We start from the raw sequence: 16,390 nt of genomic DNA on the forward strand, positions 1-16,390 counted from the left end.
TAAATATGTGTGCTACACACACCAGCCAACAAGCATTCCAGTAAACCAGGTAAATTCAAATCATAGTTTTAATGCTCCGTCTGAGGACAATCTGGATGACTAAAGCGACAGCTGTCTAGGATGTAAGTGTGATGTCTGAAGGGGCAGTTGTCTGGGTGTGTGATGTCTGAAGGGGCAGTTGTCTGGGTGTGTGATGTCTGAAGGGGCAGTTGTCTGGGTGTGTGATGTCTGAAGGGGCAGTTGTCTGGGTGTGTGATGTCTGAAGGGGCAGTTGTCTGGGTGTGTGATGTCTGAAGGGGCAGTTGTCTGAGTGTGTGATGTCTGAAGGGGCAGTTGTCTGGGTGTGTGATGTCTGAAGGGGCAGTTGTCTGGGTGTGTGATGTCTGAAGGGGCAGTTGTCTGGGTGTGTGATGTCTGAAGGGGCAGTTGTCTGGGTGTGTGATGTCTGAAGGGGTAGTTGTCTGGGTGTGTGATGTCTGAAGGGGCAGTTGTCTGGGTGTGTGATGTCTGAAGGGGTAGTTGTCTGGGTGTGTGATGTCTGAAGGGGCAGTTGTCTGGGTGTGTGATGTCTGAAGGGGCAGTTGTCTGGGTGTGTGATGTCTGAAGGGGCAGTTGTCTGGGTGTGTGTGATGTCTGAAGGGCTAGTTGTCTGGGTGTGTGATGTCTGAAGGGGCAGTTGTCTGGGTGTGTGATGTCTGAAGGGGCAGTTGTCTGGGTGTGTGATGTCTAAAGGGGCAGTTGTCTGGGTGTGTAATGTCTGAAGGGCTAGTTGTCTGGGTGTGTGTGATGTCTGAAGGGCTAGTTGTCTGGATTTGTGTGATGTCTGAAGGGGCAGTTGTCTGGGTGTGTGATGTCTGAAGGGCTAGTTGTCTGGGGGTGTGTGATGTCTGAAGGGGTAGTTGTCTGGGTGTGTGTGATGTCTAAAGGGGCAGTTGTCTGGGTGTGTGATGTCTGAAGGGCTAGTTGTCTGGGTTTGTGTGATGTCTGAAGGGGCAGTTGTCTGGGTGTGTGATGTCTGAAGGGCTAGTTGTCTGGGGGTGTGTGATGTCTAAAGGGGCAGTTGTCTGGGTGTGTGATGTCTGAAGGGCTAGTTGTCTGGGGGTGTGTGATGTCTGAAGGGCTAGTTGTCTGGGTGTGTGTGATGTCTGAAGGGGTAGTTGTCTGGGTGTGTGTGATCTCTGAAGGGGTAGTTGTCTGGGTGTGTGTGATGTCTGAAGGGCTAGTTGTCTGGGTGTGTGTGATCTCTGAAGGGGTAGTTGTCTGGGTGTGTGTGATGTCTGAAGGGCTAGTTGTCTGGGTGTGTGTGATGTCTGAAGGGCTAGTTGTCTGGGGGTGTGTGATGTCTGAAGGGCTAGTTGTCTGGGTGTGTGTGATGTCTGAAGGGGTAGTTGTCTGGGTGTGTGTGATCTCTGAAGGGGTAGTTGTCTGGGTGTGTGTGATGTCTGAAGGGCTAGTTGTCTGGGTGTGTGTGATGTCTGAAGGGCTAGTTGTCTGGGTGTGTGTGATGTCTGAAGGGCTAGTTGTCTGGGGTGTGTGTGCTGTCCAGAGTTGTTAGAGCTCATCTGCAGTGGTAGCGGCTGTCTAAGTGTGTAGGACCTGCCTTAAAAATGTCTGCAGGTCCCTGGCATCTCAGGTCACACACGTTACTGACCCAGCCAATTACGTCACTCTGTTTTTCACACATGGCATTGTGGGGGATAAACCAAAACAAACATGGCCACCTGATGCACTGTGCATACTCACAAACAGTAGGAAGAGAAGGAGAGAGAGAAAGAGAGAGGGATAAGGTCAGAGAGAAGAGCAGAACTTGGATAAGGGAGAATGTGGGGTGTGAAGAGAAGCCAAGGAGATGATGAGCTGGATAACTGGCAGGGAGAGAGAGGGAGTGTGTTTGGACAGCTGAGCTCAGGCTGTTCAAAGCCTCTCACACACCCCATTACACACACATACACACACACACACACACACACACACACACACACACACACACACACACACACACACACACACACACACACAGCCACACACACACACACACACACACCGACGCACGCACATACACACACACACACACACACACACACACACACACACACACACACACACACACACACACACAAACACTCCATTCAGCACTGAACTCCATGCAGTACTGCACTATACACATAAACAGTTCTTTGCTAATACTAGCAACATACAAAACAGAACAGTGAGAGAGAGAGAGAGAGAGAGAGAGAGAGAGAGAGAGAGAGAGAGAGAGAGAGAGAGAGAGAGAGAGAGAGAAGGGGGATTCCTTCCATTAGTGCAGTAGTAGGCCTTTTTTTTCAGGGTCTTTTTTCTGTAAGGTACCTATAGCCACTGTTTATTTCCTTATTTCTCCCTTTTAAAAGAGTTTATGTGTAGACACGCTGCACTTGCTAAACTGCCCTTGCAACACTGTTCATGCTAACACTGTTCATGCTAACATTGTTCATGCTAACACTGTCCATGCTATGCTAACACTGTCCATGATAAAACTGTCCTTGCTAACACTGTCCATGATAAAACTGTCCTTGCTAACACTGTCCATGCTAAAACTGTCCAAGTGAACACTGTCCATGCTAAAACGGTTAATTCTAACACTGTCCGTGATAAAACTGTCTATGTGAACACTGTGCATGCTAACACTGTCTATGCTAACACAGCCCATGCTAAAACTGTTCAAGCTAAAACCCTCCATGATAAAACGGGCCATGTGAACATGTGAACATGGCATCTGTTGTGAGAGGTATGCCAACATATCAAAAGTTTCTTCAGATGGCTGGAAATATCTGTGAATGCAAGACCACACAGCATATATATCTTGCAGTGTTACAAGTTGCTTGTGTTTTGAGTGATAGCACAGTCTTGTGGGAGAAGCATATGTTATGGCATATAGTTATGGCACCATGAGTCACTTTGGGATGAAATATGATGTGTTTTCGTGGTATTTCACAAGCATACAGTGTGAAGAGATTTGAAGTGTGAACACGATTGTAAAAAACTGTAATCCTGTGGAATCAGGGTGCCTGCAGAGATGTTTTAAAGCAGTTTCTCTCTCTCTCTCTCTCTCTCTCTCTCTCTCTCTCTCTCTCTCTCTCTCTCTCTCTCTCTCTCTCTCTCTGTGAAGGCTGAACAGCGCCTCCTGTATTGGCTTTCAGCTCACTGTCTATGACATATGGTCAGGGTCTCCCATTAAGTGCTAAGACAGATATGTGTGTGTGTGTGTGTGTGTGTGTGTGTGTGTGTGTGTGTGTGTGTGTGTGTGTGTGTGTGTGTGTGTGTGTGAGTTCCAGATGTGCAAGGTGTGTGTGTGGGTGGGTGGGTGAGTGTATGTGTATGTGTTATTTCCAAATGTGCAGGGTGTGTGTGTATGTGTTAGTTCCAGATGTGCAGGGTGTATGTGTGTAAGGTCAGGAGTAGTGAGCACAGGGTAATTGCGGTCTGGCCTCACAGAGACTAAACAGCTTCCTTGGGGAATGTCGTTGTTTTGAAGATGAGCTGCAGTGAGCTGTGTGTTCAGCTGCAGGACTAACCCCCCCCTCCCCCCCATACACACACACACAACACCTTCACTCTGGATTCCAGTTCCACTCCGTTTGCTGTCATCCTCTGGAATCGAGGTCGGTACCACACACACTCGACAATCCATAGTGCTGTTTTTCCACTTGCACTCACAACGCTTTTTTACGCAAAATACGTGTTTCACATATATCTCTTAAACAGTGGCTAATCTCTGTGTTTTAATATCCATGTGTATGTGTGTGTCTGTCTGTGTGTATGTGTGTGTCTGTGAAACATACGTTCTGTCTTCTGATTGGAGGTATAAAGTAACGCACTATGTCTCAACTGAAGTGCAAGTGCATGAGTGTGTAGCATGTGTAATCCAAAAGTGTGTGCATGCACGCGTCTGTGTTTGCATATGTGTATGCCACACTGTTTGTGTACATGGAAAGTGAGGAGCATAACAATCTTTCTGTGCAGTGTCCCAACACACACACACACACACACACACACCCTGCTGAGGCTGGGAGCATGAAAGGTATGCGTGTGTGATGAGCCCGTCGTCAACAGTTCACCAACCCGCAGACCTACCTCGCAGACATTTATGAAGCGATCAATGAAAACTAACTTCAGGGAGAGCTGGAATGTTCTGGAGCAGAGCAGACACTGCGGAGGAACAGTCCATCACCCTGTGCGCAGGTTGGGCGGAGGAGCTCCACCTCTTTCAGGCTGGAGCCCTCATGTTGCAGACGCGGCCGAAGCCATTAGCACCCACTTCCCTCTGTGTCCTTCTTCGAAGGCACTTTTAGTAAAAAATGGCCTTTTTCCTTTTCTTTTGACAGTCCCCCGATCATTATCACGATTAATCTGTTACTGCCGCAGTTCGGCACTGTCCACTCTCATTAATCTCCCGTGGGTGGGGGGTGGGTGGGGGGATGAGGGTTGGAGGGAGGAAGAGGAGCGAGGAGGGTATGCATGAGCAGACCCCTGGCGTGGGAGGGTGCGGGTATGCAGTGGAGTGTGGAGGAGTGCAGGGTGGTGTGTGTGTCTGTGTGTGTGTGTCATTCACAGGGGTGCATACAGACCACACATGCTTTGACCGCTCCTCGAAACAGAGTGTGTGTTTTCATACAGATACCTAAAGAGGAGAACCATCAGAGCTTTTACTGTAACACACACACACACACACACACACACACACACGCTCACCCAGGCCATGCAGAGAGACTAATGTGTAGCAGAAATAAATCAACTGAGAGAACACAAACACACACACACACACACACCTCACTTATGTTTTCTCTCTTTTCTATGGGCATGTTTTCTGTAGGTCTCAATCTGCCAGGTCATCATCTCCCCCTCCACTACTCCCTGCCTTGTTCCACAGCACCGCCTCAGAAGACAGAGGTTCTTGTTAGGACTTGTTAATGCACATCGTGTTTTGTGTTACTGTGTGACATGTGGACACACACATACACGTATGACACGCCATATCACCACGGTACTGTGTTAGACTGCCAACAGGCCCCTCCGAGCAAATGTGCAACATTCGATCAAGACTTATCCTGTCATAGTGTCTTTGTTCTTAAAACATGTCTGCATTCCTCTAGAGAGACAAACGTCTGCTGTCAGGATGCCTTGTGTCTGGTGTCAGGATGGGTTGGTGTGTGAGTATGTGAGTGAGTGTGTGTAGTACCTGAGCACACATGGCAGATAGACAGACATCATTACTGCACACAGCTTTCACGTGAGTACCGTGACTCGGACAGTGAACAGTGTTGGCAGGACACAGGAGTTCTTATGACCATTTGCACCTACACATGCAGGGTACTGCACACATACTCCACACACACAAACACATAAACACATGCTGAAACATACCGTGTGGTGTGCTTTACGTTTAATCTTTGCCCTTTGATCCAATGATAAGTCATGAGGAGCCAGCTTATATTCCACCCTGCAGCAGTAAGAGAATTCACTACAGCAGCAAGACGGGAGATGTTCAAAAATGAGCACAGAGATGTTCAGAGATAAGCACAGAGATGTCCAGAAATGAGTATATAGATGTTCACAGATGAGCACAGAGTTGTTCAGAGATGAGCACATAGATGTTTAGAGATGAGCACAGAGGATGAGCACAGAGAAGATGTTCATAGATGAGCACAGAGATGTTTAGAGATGAGCACAGAGGATAAGCACAGAGGAGATGTTCATAGATAAAAGCACAGAGATGTTCAGGGATGAGCACATAGATGTTCAGAGATGATCTCAGAGATGATCTCAGAGATGTTCAGAGATGAGTACATAGATGTTCAGAGATGAGCACAGAGGGGAGATGTTCAGAGATGACCTCTTTGTGTTTGGTCTGCAGTGAAAGACATTTGCTACAAGAATCTTAACCATGTAGATCCGGCAACCTGCCAGAATCTGGTTCTCCACACAGAAACCACCTTCTACTAACCGTTCACTATCTGTAGGCCTGGAGTGAAGCAGGTTGTCCAGTCAGATGTCTCGAATTCACCACTGCTGTTCCTCTCTTAGAACTCTCCCTCGGAGAGACACAGTCTCCCCCATCTGACAGCCAATCGCTGGAAATCAACTGCGTTTGGACAGAAGGATGGAGAGGAGAGGAGAGGAGAGGAGAGGAGAGGAGAGACAAGGGGAGAGCGTGAGGAGGTGCCCTGCTGGTTATAGTCATCACACTTGACTTGAACCATGAACAGTAGTGAAGAGAGAGTTACCACCCACTGAATACCACACACACACACACACACACACACACACACAGACACTTGGCCTGGGAGAGCAGTTTTCCAGAGCGAGAACAGATGGGGAAAAGCAGACTCTGTCTCCAGGACCTCTGTGTTTGAGCTCTGAACTCAGGCGACCTTTACCCTGTAGCTTCCAATAATACTGCTGCTAAAACTACTACTACAGTGTCCTGCTAAAACAGCTGCTAATGCTAATTACACTGTTACTGCTAAAACTGCTACTGTGTGTCCTGCTAAAACAGCTGCTAATGCTAATTACACTGTTACTGCTAAAACTGCTATTGTGTGTCCTGCTAACACAGCTGCTAATGCTAATAATTTTTCCATTTTCAACCTGATGTCAGACAATACATAGGCAATGAAATGAAATGTATCCCCCTGATACTGCTAACATGGCTGAGGCAGTGAGTAACGCTGTTTTGATAACTGACCAATAAATTGAAATTTCTCCTGAAAGTGGTTTTGGGAGAAATATTTTTATAGGCTATTTGTTTTTCCAAAGTTCACCTTAAAGTTTTTTGTAATTTGTTTATTTCGTCTGTTGTTTGTTTATTTATTTTTTTACTGAAGCATTCATTCTTGAAAAGTCCTGACACAAGTTTTGGTTGAATCTTTGCAGAAATCAACATCAGATGTCTTAATGACTTACAGTGGTCCACACATGCAAGTGCCAGACTCAGGACACAGTGCCAGTCCTTCAAATCAGACCAGGTTTCATACATCCTACTCAGACAGGGTCCTTAAACATCAGCCTTTCATTTAGGCACTGTACGGTAAGCGCTGCAGATATCCTTGCCCTGCCCATACACCTCCAACACCCGCCCACGCCCCGCCCACTGCTAAAACTGTGGGTTGTGCTGAAGAATCGAGACGTCCTAAATGTTAATGGAGCATATCTGAGAAGCTCTCACACACACATTCCCAGGGCCTGTTAACATAGCAATCAAACAGACACTCTGTCAACCTCTCGAATAGCGCCTCTCGTCCCAACAGAATCATTTAACCCCAGTCCAGCATGTGCACACACACACACACACACACACACACACACACACACACACACACACACACACACACACACACACACACACACACACACACACACACTTACAGGCACACATGCATTTTTAAAGGCCTCTGTAGAATTGCCTACTACACTCAGTGGAGAGTCACTCATCTTGACAGCATAACTCTGGAAGTGTACATGTGTGTATGTGTGTGTGTGTCTGTGTGTGTGTGTATGCATGACTGGAGTTTGCCAGATGAATTAACTCTTCATTTACTAATCAGCTGTAATAACAGCCACACTCTGAGTTGATGAATCACTCTAGAGTGTGTGTGTCAGACGTGTGTGTGGTCTCTGTGTGTGGGTGGGTGGGTGGGTATTTTGTGTGTGTGTGTGTGTGTGTTCCTTGTGCTGACATACAATGCTATGGACACAGTGCTCTGCGTAGATCAGTGTGAATTCTGCATGTTATTTGCCTACATGCCAAATGTTATCAATGCAAACTGGAATGGACACAGCACTGATAACCTCACACACAACTGATGACCTCACACACAGCACTGCTAACCACACACATCACTGTTAACCTCACACAGCACTGATAACTCCAGACAGCACTGATGACTTCACAGAGCACTGTTAACCTCATACACCACTGATAACCCCACACACCACTGATGACCTCACATAGCACTGTTAACCTCATACACCACTGATAACTCCACACACCACTGATGACCTCACAGAGCACTGTTAACCTCACACAGCACTGATAACCTCACACAGAGAGAGTGTTTCTGTAACGCAGAGATCTCTGATCATATCTGTCTTTTATGGATTTAGCTGGAATAAAGCTACTATGTTGACTTTTTTGGTTCCTGTTAGTGCACATTTAAATTCAGCTTCAGCTGAAGACTGGGGATTGCTTCCTGTTTCTTTGACTTTATCACGTTGTTCGCCTGTGACAGACCAATGAACAACATTAACTTCTCATATCAACACATCATAATAATCTGACATATCAGTGATAACACAGCAGTGATAACTTCACATATCAACAACAGCCCCGCATACCAGCCCACATATCAGCACAGTCCCATATAACACTATTCCCACATATCAACACAGTCCCACATAACACTATTCCCACATATCAACACAGTCCCGCATAACACTATTCCCACATATCAACACAGTCCCATATAACACTATTCCCACATATCAACACAGTCCCACATAACACTATTCCCACATATCAACACAGTCCCACATAACACTATTCCCACATATCAGCACAGTCCCATATAACACTATTCCCACATATCAACACAGTCCCACATAACACTATTCCCACATATCAACACAGTCCCACATAACACTATTCCCACATATCAACACAGTTCCATGTAACACTAATCCCACATATCAACACAGTCCCATGTAACACTAATCCCACACATGAACACAGTCCCGTGTATCACTAATCCCACATATCAACACAGTTGCATGTAACATTAATCCCTCATATTAAACAGTCCCACATAATACTAACCCCACAAATCAACACAATCTCACATAACACTAATCCCACATATCAACACTGTCCCACGTAACACTAATCCTATGTATCAACACAGTCCCACGTAACACTAATCCCACCGCAAAAACAGCCACAGTGAAACTCTGATTCTAAATAACAACACACTGGTCTTTATTCTGATGTATTCTGGAGGGTTAGAGGGGCTTTTTTTTAATTCAGACATATACTAGAGCGTTAGGGGCGGCTGGTGTTTATCCAGACATATACTGGAGAGTTTGGGGTGGCTGGTGTTTATTGAGATGTATACTGGAAGGTTATGGTTGCTGGTGTTTATACAGATGTTGGTGTGTGGGCAGTTATTCAGACATATACCAGGGTATATGTTATTCCAACAGGTACTGAAGGGTTGAGTTAGGGGTGGCTGGTGTTTATTCAGACATATACCAGCAGGTGAGGGATGCTGTACACTCTGTATAGGTGTATATGCTGATGTTTATTCAGATGGCTGGTTAACACACATATATATATATACACATACAATTAAACACCAACTATCCTTCATAAATATATATATAGGCAGTGGGTGTTTAATCAGATGTGTGTTGGCTGGTGTTTATTCATTTACAATTATCTGACACTTTTATCCAAAGCAACTTACAATTATGACTGAGTACAACTCGAGCAATTGAGGGTCTTGCTCAGTAGCCCAACAGTGGCAACTTTGCAGTGGTGGGGCTTGAACCAGCAACCTTCCAAGTACAAGTCAAGTATCCTAACCACTGAGCTACCACTGCCTGTTCAGACACATACTGGAGGATTAGGGGCAGCTGGTGTTTATTCAGACACATACTGGAGGATTAGGGGCGGCTGGTGTTTATCCAGACACATATTGGAGGATTATGGGTGGCTGGTGTTTATCCAGACACATACTGAAGGATTGGGGCGGCTGGTGTTTATCCAGACACATACTGGAGGATTAGGGGTGGCTGGTGTTTATTCGGTCACATACTGGAGGATTAGGGGCGGCTGGTTTTTATTCAGACACATACTGGAGGATTAGGGGCGGCTGGTGTTTATTAAGACACATACTGGAGGATTAGGGGCGGCTGGTGTTTATCCAGACACATATTGGAGGATTATGGGTGGCTGGTGTTTATCCAGACACATACAGGAGGATTAGGGGCGGCTGGTGTTTATCCAGACACATACTGGAGGATTAGGGGCGGCTGGTGTTTATCCAGACACATACTGGAGGATTAGGGGTGGCTGATGTTTATTCAGACACATACTGGAGGATTAGGGGTGGCTGGTGTTTATTCAGACACATACTGGAGGATTAGGGGCGGCTGGTGTTTATCCAGACACATATTGGAGGATTATGGGTGGCTGGTGTTTATCCAGACACATACTGGAGGATTAGGGGCGGCTGGTGTTTATCCAGACACATACTGGAGGATTAGGGGCGACTGGTGTTTATCCAGACACATACTGGAGGATTAGGGGCGGCTGGTGTTTATCCAGACACATACTGCAGGATTAGGGGTGGCTGGTGTTTATTCAGACACATACTGGAGGATTGGGGTGGCTGGTGTTTATCCAGACACATACAGGAGGATTAGGGGCGGCTGGTGTTTATCCAGACACATACTGGAGGATTAGGGGCGGCTGGTGTTTATCCAGACACATACTGGAGGATTAGGGGTGGCTGATGTTTATTCAGACACATACTGGAGGATTAGGGGTGGCTGGTGTTTATTCAGACACATACTGGAGGATTAGGGGCGGCTGGTGTTTATCCAGACACATATTGGAGGATTATGGGTGGCTGGTGTTTATCCAGACACATACTGGAGGATTAGGGGCGGCTGGTGTTTATCCAGACACATACTGGAGGATTAGGGGCGACTGGTGTTTATCCAGACACATACTGGAGGATTAGGGGCGGCTGGTGTTTATCCAGACACATACTGCAGGATTAGGGGTGGCTGGTGTTTATTCAGACACATACTGGAGGATTGGGGTGGCTGGTGTTTATTCAGACGCATACTGGAGGATTAGGGGTGGCTGGTGTTTATTCAGACAGATACTGGAGGATTAGGGGTGGCTGGTGTTTATTCAGATATCTACTGTTGGATTGGGGTATTTGTGTTTTGTCACATGTATTCAGATTGCTGGCATTTACTCAGACAGGAACTGTTGGTTTAGATTCGGCTGGTGTTTATTCAGACAAATGCAGGATTGGGGTGGCTGGGAAATTTATACTGAAGGGTTAGGGGTGGCTGGTATTGGAGAATTATGGTGTGATTGTCTTTTGAGAACACTGACATATTCCTTTACTTTCTGCAAGCAGAGTTCAACTGGGCATGCTAAACTCTACATAAGCACATGGATCGGAGTTCAACTGGGTATGAGATCCTCCGCATATGCACATGGAGCAGACTTAAACTGGGTCTTACAAACTATACCCAAACACATGGTGCAGCATGGTTTGTCTGAAACTTACCGATTACTTATGGATACTGTTTCGTTGTGTTATGGTGTGTTAAGTGCTTTACAATATCTGTATAAATAATAGTTCTGGGTTTGATTTAAACTGCTTGTGTGTGATTTAGAATGAGTCTTTGACCACAAGAGGGCAACAGAGAGACAATACAGCGGAGTTGGTTGCTCCTTCTGGTTCAGCAGAGCCAGCAGTCACAGAATGAGGCATTTCCTGGTGTGATCACAAGGGGGAGACAGAGACTGCGGCTTTAACGAGATTTCGCGACAGCCCATGCATTTTCAACTTTATTCGTTACTCCTGGAGTAACCATGTACTATACAGTGTAGTGTGTCATGTTGCTACAAAGCACCTGAGTCCTTTAGTAAATAAGCAGACCTTCTGAGAGCTGGAACAGGCCAAACAAGGTGTGAAAACATTCTGGATGGATACAGCAGATATGCTGGTGTGTGTGTGTGTCAGAGAGAGAGAGAGAAATGTTTTGCCAATAATATAATGAAAAGCTATTACGCCTGTAAAGTAAATATTGATTGAATTCAGCAAGAAAAAGAGGAAGAGAGACAGGGAGAGAGAAAGAGAGAGAGAGAGAGAGAGAAAGAGAGGGGTGGGGTGGAAATATATTGGAATGTTTTTTGTTGCAACCTATTTTTTGTTTTGTTCTTCGTTGTATTGAGGTTTGTTCATTATAGTGAGGATTGTTTATTATAGTGAGGGCTGTTTATTATAGTGAGGTTTGTTTATTATAATGAGGGTTGTTTATTATAGTAAGGGTTGTTTACTATAGTGAGGTTTGTTTATTATAATTAGGGTTGTTTATTATAGTGAAGGTTGTTTAAGATAGTGAGGTTTGTTAATTATAATGAGGTTGGTTTATTATAGTGAGGTTTGTTTATTATAATGAGGGTTCTTTATTATAGTGAAGGTTGTTTACTATAGTGATGTTTGTTTATTATAATGAGGGTTGTTTATTATAGTGAGGGTTGTTTATTATAATGAGGGTTGTTCCTTTGTCAAGCCTACACTCAGAGGTCAGTGTATACCATAATATATTGACTTCCTAAATAGAGGGTTTTTTTGTGTGTATATGTGCGTTTGTGTGCATGCGTGGGGGAACTTTCTTGTGTAATAGTGAGGTAATGCTTTGGGCACACACACTGGGCTTTTTGGCACTGGGCTTATAGTGATAAAGAACACACACCATCAAGGTCTGACTGAAGGTTGTTTTTGCGTATCACATGTTTCTGTGGTCAAGGAGGCTGCTGTAAGGAGCATCTTGCGTGTGTATCCTGTGTGTGTGTGTGTGTGTGTATGCGTGTTTGTGTGCATGTGTTTGTGCCATGTGTGTGCGAGTGTCTAGAAAAGTGCTAACTTCCGTAAATAAAGATTTATTTACTTAGAGCTCCCACACACACACACACACACACACACACACACACACACACACACACACACACACACACACACACACACACACACACACACACACAGCTCTCAGGCTTAATAGTTTCTTGAGTCTTACATAGTCTGTAAGAAACGCTCAAATTCTGTAGTCTCTCACCCCATTTCTGAATATTTAAGATAATAATTTGGTGATATTGAATATACATTTTTTGTAATAAATTCTTTGCATTGTGCCAGGATGTGCCGCTACACTGAGCTGATCTGCAGTGTTGAGGTTAAATGTCTGATGACATTGCAGCTTGCACTCAAGTTTGCTAACAGCAAGTTTGACACATCCTGGAAAAGGACACCCTGCCCTACCTAAGGCACTCAGGATGGTCTCTGTTCCTCTTCAGGTTTCTGCTGTCTGAGGTACTCACTAAACACTACATCACTTGTGGCCATTATCCTGGTGTTCTCCTGGATCTTGGTTGCTTCATCCTGGACATTACACACAACCCTCAATCACACGTAAACCTCACATTACACACAACTTCCACATTACACACAACACGCACATTTACATACAACCCCAACATTACACACAACCCCACATTACACACAACCCCACATCACACACAACCCTCAATCACACGTAAACCTCACATTACACACAACTTCCACATTACACACAACACGCACATTACACACAACACGCACATTTACATACAACCCCAACATTACACACAACCCTCACATAACAAATAAACCTCACATTACACACAACCCCCACATCACACACAACCCCCACATTACACAACACATACATTACACTCAACCCCCACATTACACACAACACGCACATTACACACAACCCCCACATCACACACAACCCCCACATTACACACAACCCTCACATTACATGCAACACTTACATGCAACATCCACTGTGACAATACAGAGAACTTCAGATGCTTGCGGATAAAATGGGGTGCAGGTTTAATCAGTACAGGATAATCCAAAACAGTAGTCGAAATACAATCGAGGGTCAGAACCAATAAGATAGAATTAACAGAGCCAGGAAACATGGCAAACAGGTCAAAAAACAGTCCAGGTGGAACTCCAGGCAGAAAACAGTTCGCGACAGAGCAATAGGATAAAGGATCACAAACAGGCAATCAGGAAAATAACGCTCGGTGTGCACAAGAAACACTGGTGACAATACTTTGCAAAGAGACTGTGGACATGGCAGGTTTGAATATACTGATCTATGAGGTCTATGAGAAACAGGTGCAGCTAAGACTGGGATCCGAAACATCACCGCAGGGCCCCTGATCTGTTCCTCCAACCCCCTCCCAGTCAGCCAGGTATTGGATGGAACCCCCTCACCTTCTTGAGTCTGTGATGCTGTGAACTGCATGTACCAGGGTCCCATCATGCTCACTCGGCTGAGGTGGGGCATCTCCAGGTAAAACCACATCCACGGGACCCAAAACCACAGGCTTAAGCAGTGAGGCATGAAATTATCATGAGATGCGCTAATGCGGAGGCAGGTCCAATTGGTAAGTAACATTGTTTACGGTTTTGAGTATTTTAAAAGGGCCGATGTATGTGGGCTCAGTTTATGGCGTAGTTTATGGCAGGAGCCACATGCCACATGTGATCCCCAGGTATTCTGGGGTCTCTCCTCTGTGCTGATCGGCCAGTTCCTTATAGTGCTGTAGTGCTTGTTCAATGTGCTGAATAGTCTCCTCCCAAACCTTCTTACTGCGCTGCATCCTCTCATACAGTACAGGGGTTTTGGTAGTAATCGAAGACCATGGGGCCTTGGGGGTAGCCTAGGAAACATTCAAGCGGACTTATGCCTGTAGATGAACCTGTGAGAGAATTCTGAATGATTTCTTCCCCCAGCAAGAATTTCAGGGTTCAGGGTTCAAGGGTTCAAAAGGCTTTATTGTCATTTCAGCTATATACAATAGCAAAAGCTATATACACAGCAAAAACGAAACAATAAACAAATACAGGACAGGACCAATACACAATGAACAGTGCATTTATTTTGACCAGTATGCAGTACTGGGAATATGTAAAGTGGGTTGTGTGTCAGCACTGTACTCTGAACTGTTCTGGCTGCTACCAGTGACTGCTATGTTCAGTGTAGCATGTCACTGATTGCTATGCACAACTCACTTTACATATTCCCAGTACTGTGTACTGCACTAAATAATTGCACTGTCTACTCATTTTATATTTGTCCTGTTCTGTATTTATTATTGTTTATTTAATGTTTATTTAATGACATTTTTGCACTATATTGGACTGTTTGCACTTGTGTAGCATGTTGTCTGTTGCACTGTTGTTTTGTGTTGCACCATGGTCCTGGAGGAACACTGTCTCGTTTTTGTTGTGTACTTGTATATAGCTGAAATGACAATAAAACCTCTTTGAACTTTGAACTTTGAACTTGTGCATAGGAGTCAGTGACATGCTACACTGAACATAGCAGTCACCGGTAGCAGCCAGAACAGTTCAGAGTACAGTGCTGATTTAGTACAGTATTCTAGCAGCAAGTAGGAATGATGTGCAAGAGTGCAAAAGGAAATAACCAGAGTTCAGGAGTCTGATGGCTTCTGGGAAGAAGCTGTTGCACAGTCTGGAGGGGCGGGACCGGATGCTGCGGTACCTTCTTCCAGATGGCAAAAGGGTGAACAGTTCATGTGAGGGGTGTGTGGGGTCTTCCACAATGCTGGTGGCTTTCCGGATGCAACGTGTTGTGTAGATGTCCGTGATGGAGGGAAGAGAGACCCCAATGATCTTCTCAACTGTTCTCACTATTTTATGAAAGGTCTTGCGGTCAAAGACCAGGTAGTGATGCAGCTGCTCAGGATGCTCTCTATAGTACCTCTGTAGAAGGTGGTAAGGATGGGTGATGGGAGATGGGCTTCCCTCAGCTTCCGAAGGAAATAAAGTTGTTGCTGGGCTCTCTTGGTAATGGAGCTGGTGTTTAGGGTCCAGGTGAGGTTCTCCGCTATGTGAACATCATGGAACTTAGTGATCTTGACGATCTTCACTGAGGAGCCAATGATGGTAAGCGGGGAGTGATCTCATCTTGCTCTGCTGAAGTCAACCACCATCTCTTTTGTTTTGTCAACATTCAGATGCAGGTTGTTGACCTTGCACCAGCTCACCAGTTCTCGCACCTCCTCTCTGTATGCTGACTCATCGTCCTTGTTGATGAGACCCACCACGGTCGTGTCATCAGCGAACTTGATGATGTGGTTCAAGCTGTGCACTGCTGCACAGTCATGAGTCAGCAGTGTGAATAGCAGAGGGCTGAGTACGCTGCCCTGGGGGGCACCAGTACTCAGTGTGGTGGTGTTGGAAGTGCTGCAATCCGGACTGACTGAGGTCTACCAGTCAAGAAATCCAGGATCCAGTTGCAGAGGGAGGTGTTCAAGCCCAGTAAGCTCAACTTTCCAATCAGATGCTGAGGAACAATGGTGAACTGAAGTCTATGAACAGCATTCTTACGTAGGTGCCCTTTTTATCCAGATGTGTGAGTGCCGGATGAAGTGTGGTAGAGATGACATCATCTGTAGAGCGGTTGGAGTGGTACGCGAACTGCAGGGGGTCCAGAGAAGGGGGAAGCTGGGTCTTGATGTGTCTTATGA

This window comes from Electrophorus electricus, chromosome 1, assembly GCF_013358815.1.
Source record: "Electrophorus electricus isolate fEleEle1 chromosome 1, fEleEle1.pri, whole genome shotgun sequence".
NCBI lineage: Eukaryota > Metazoa > Chordata > Actinopteri > Gymnotiformes > Gymnotidae > Electrophorus > Electrophorus electricus.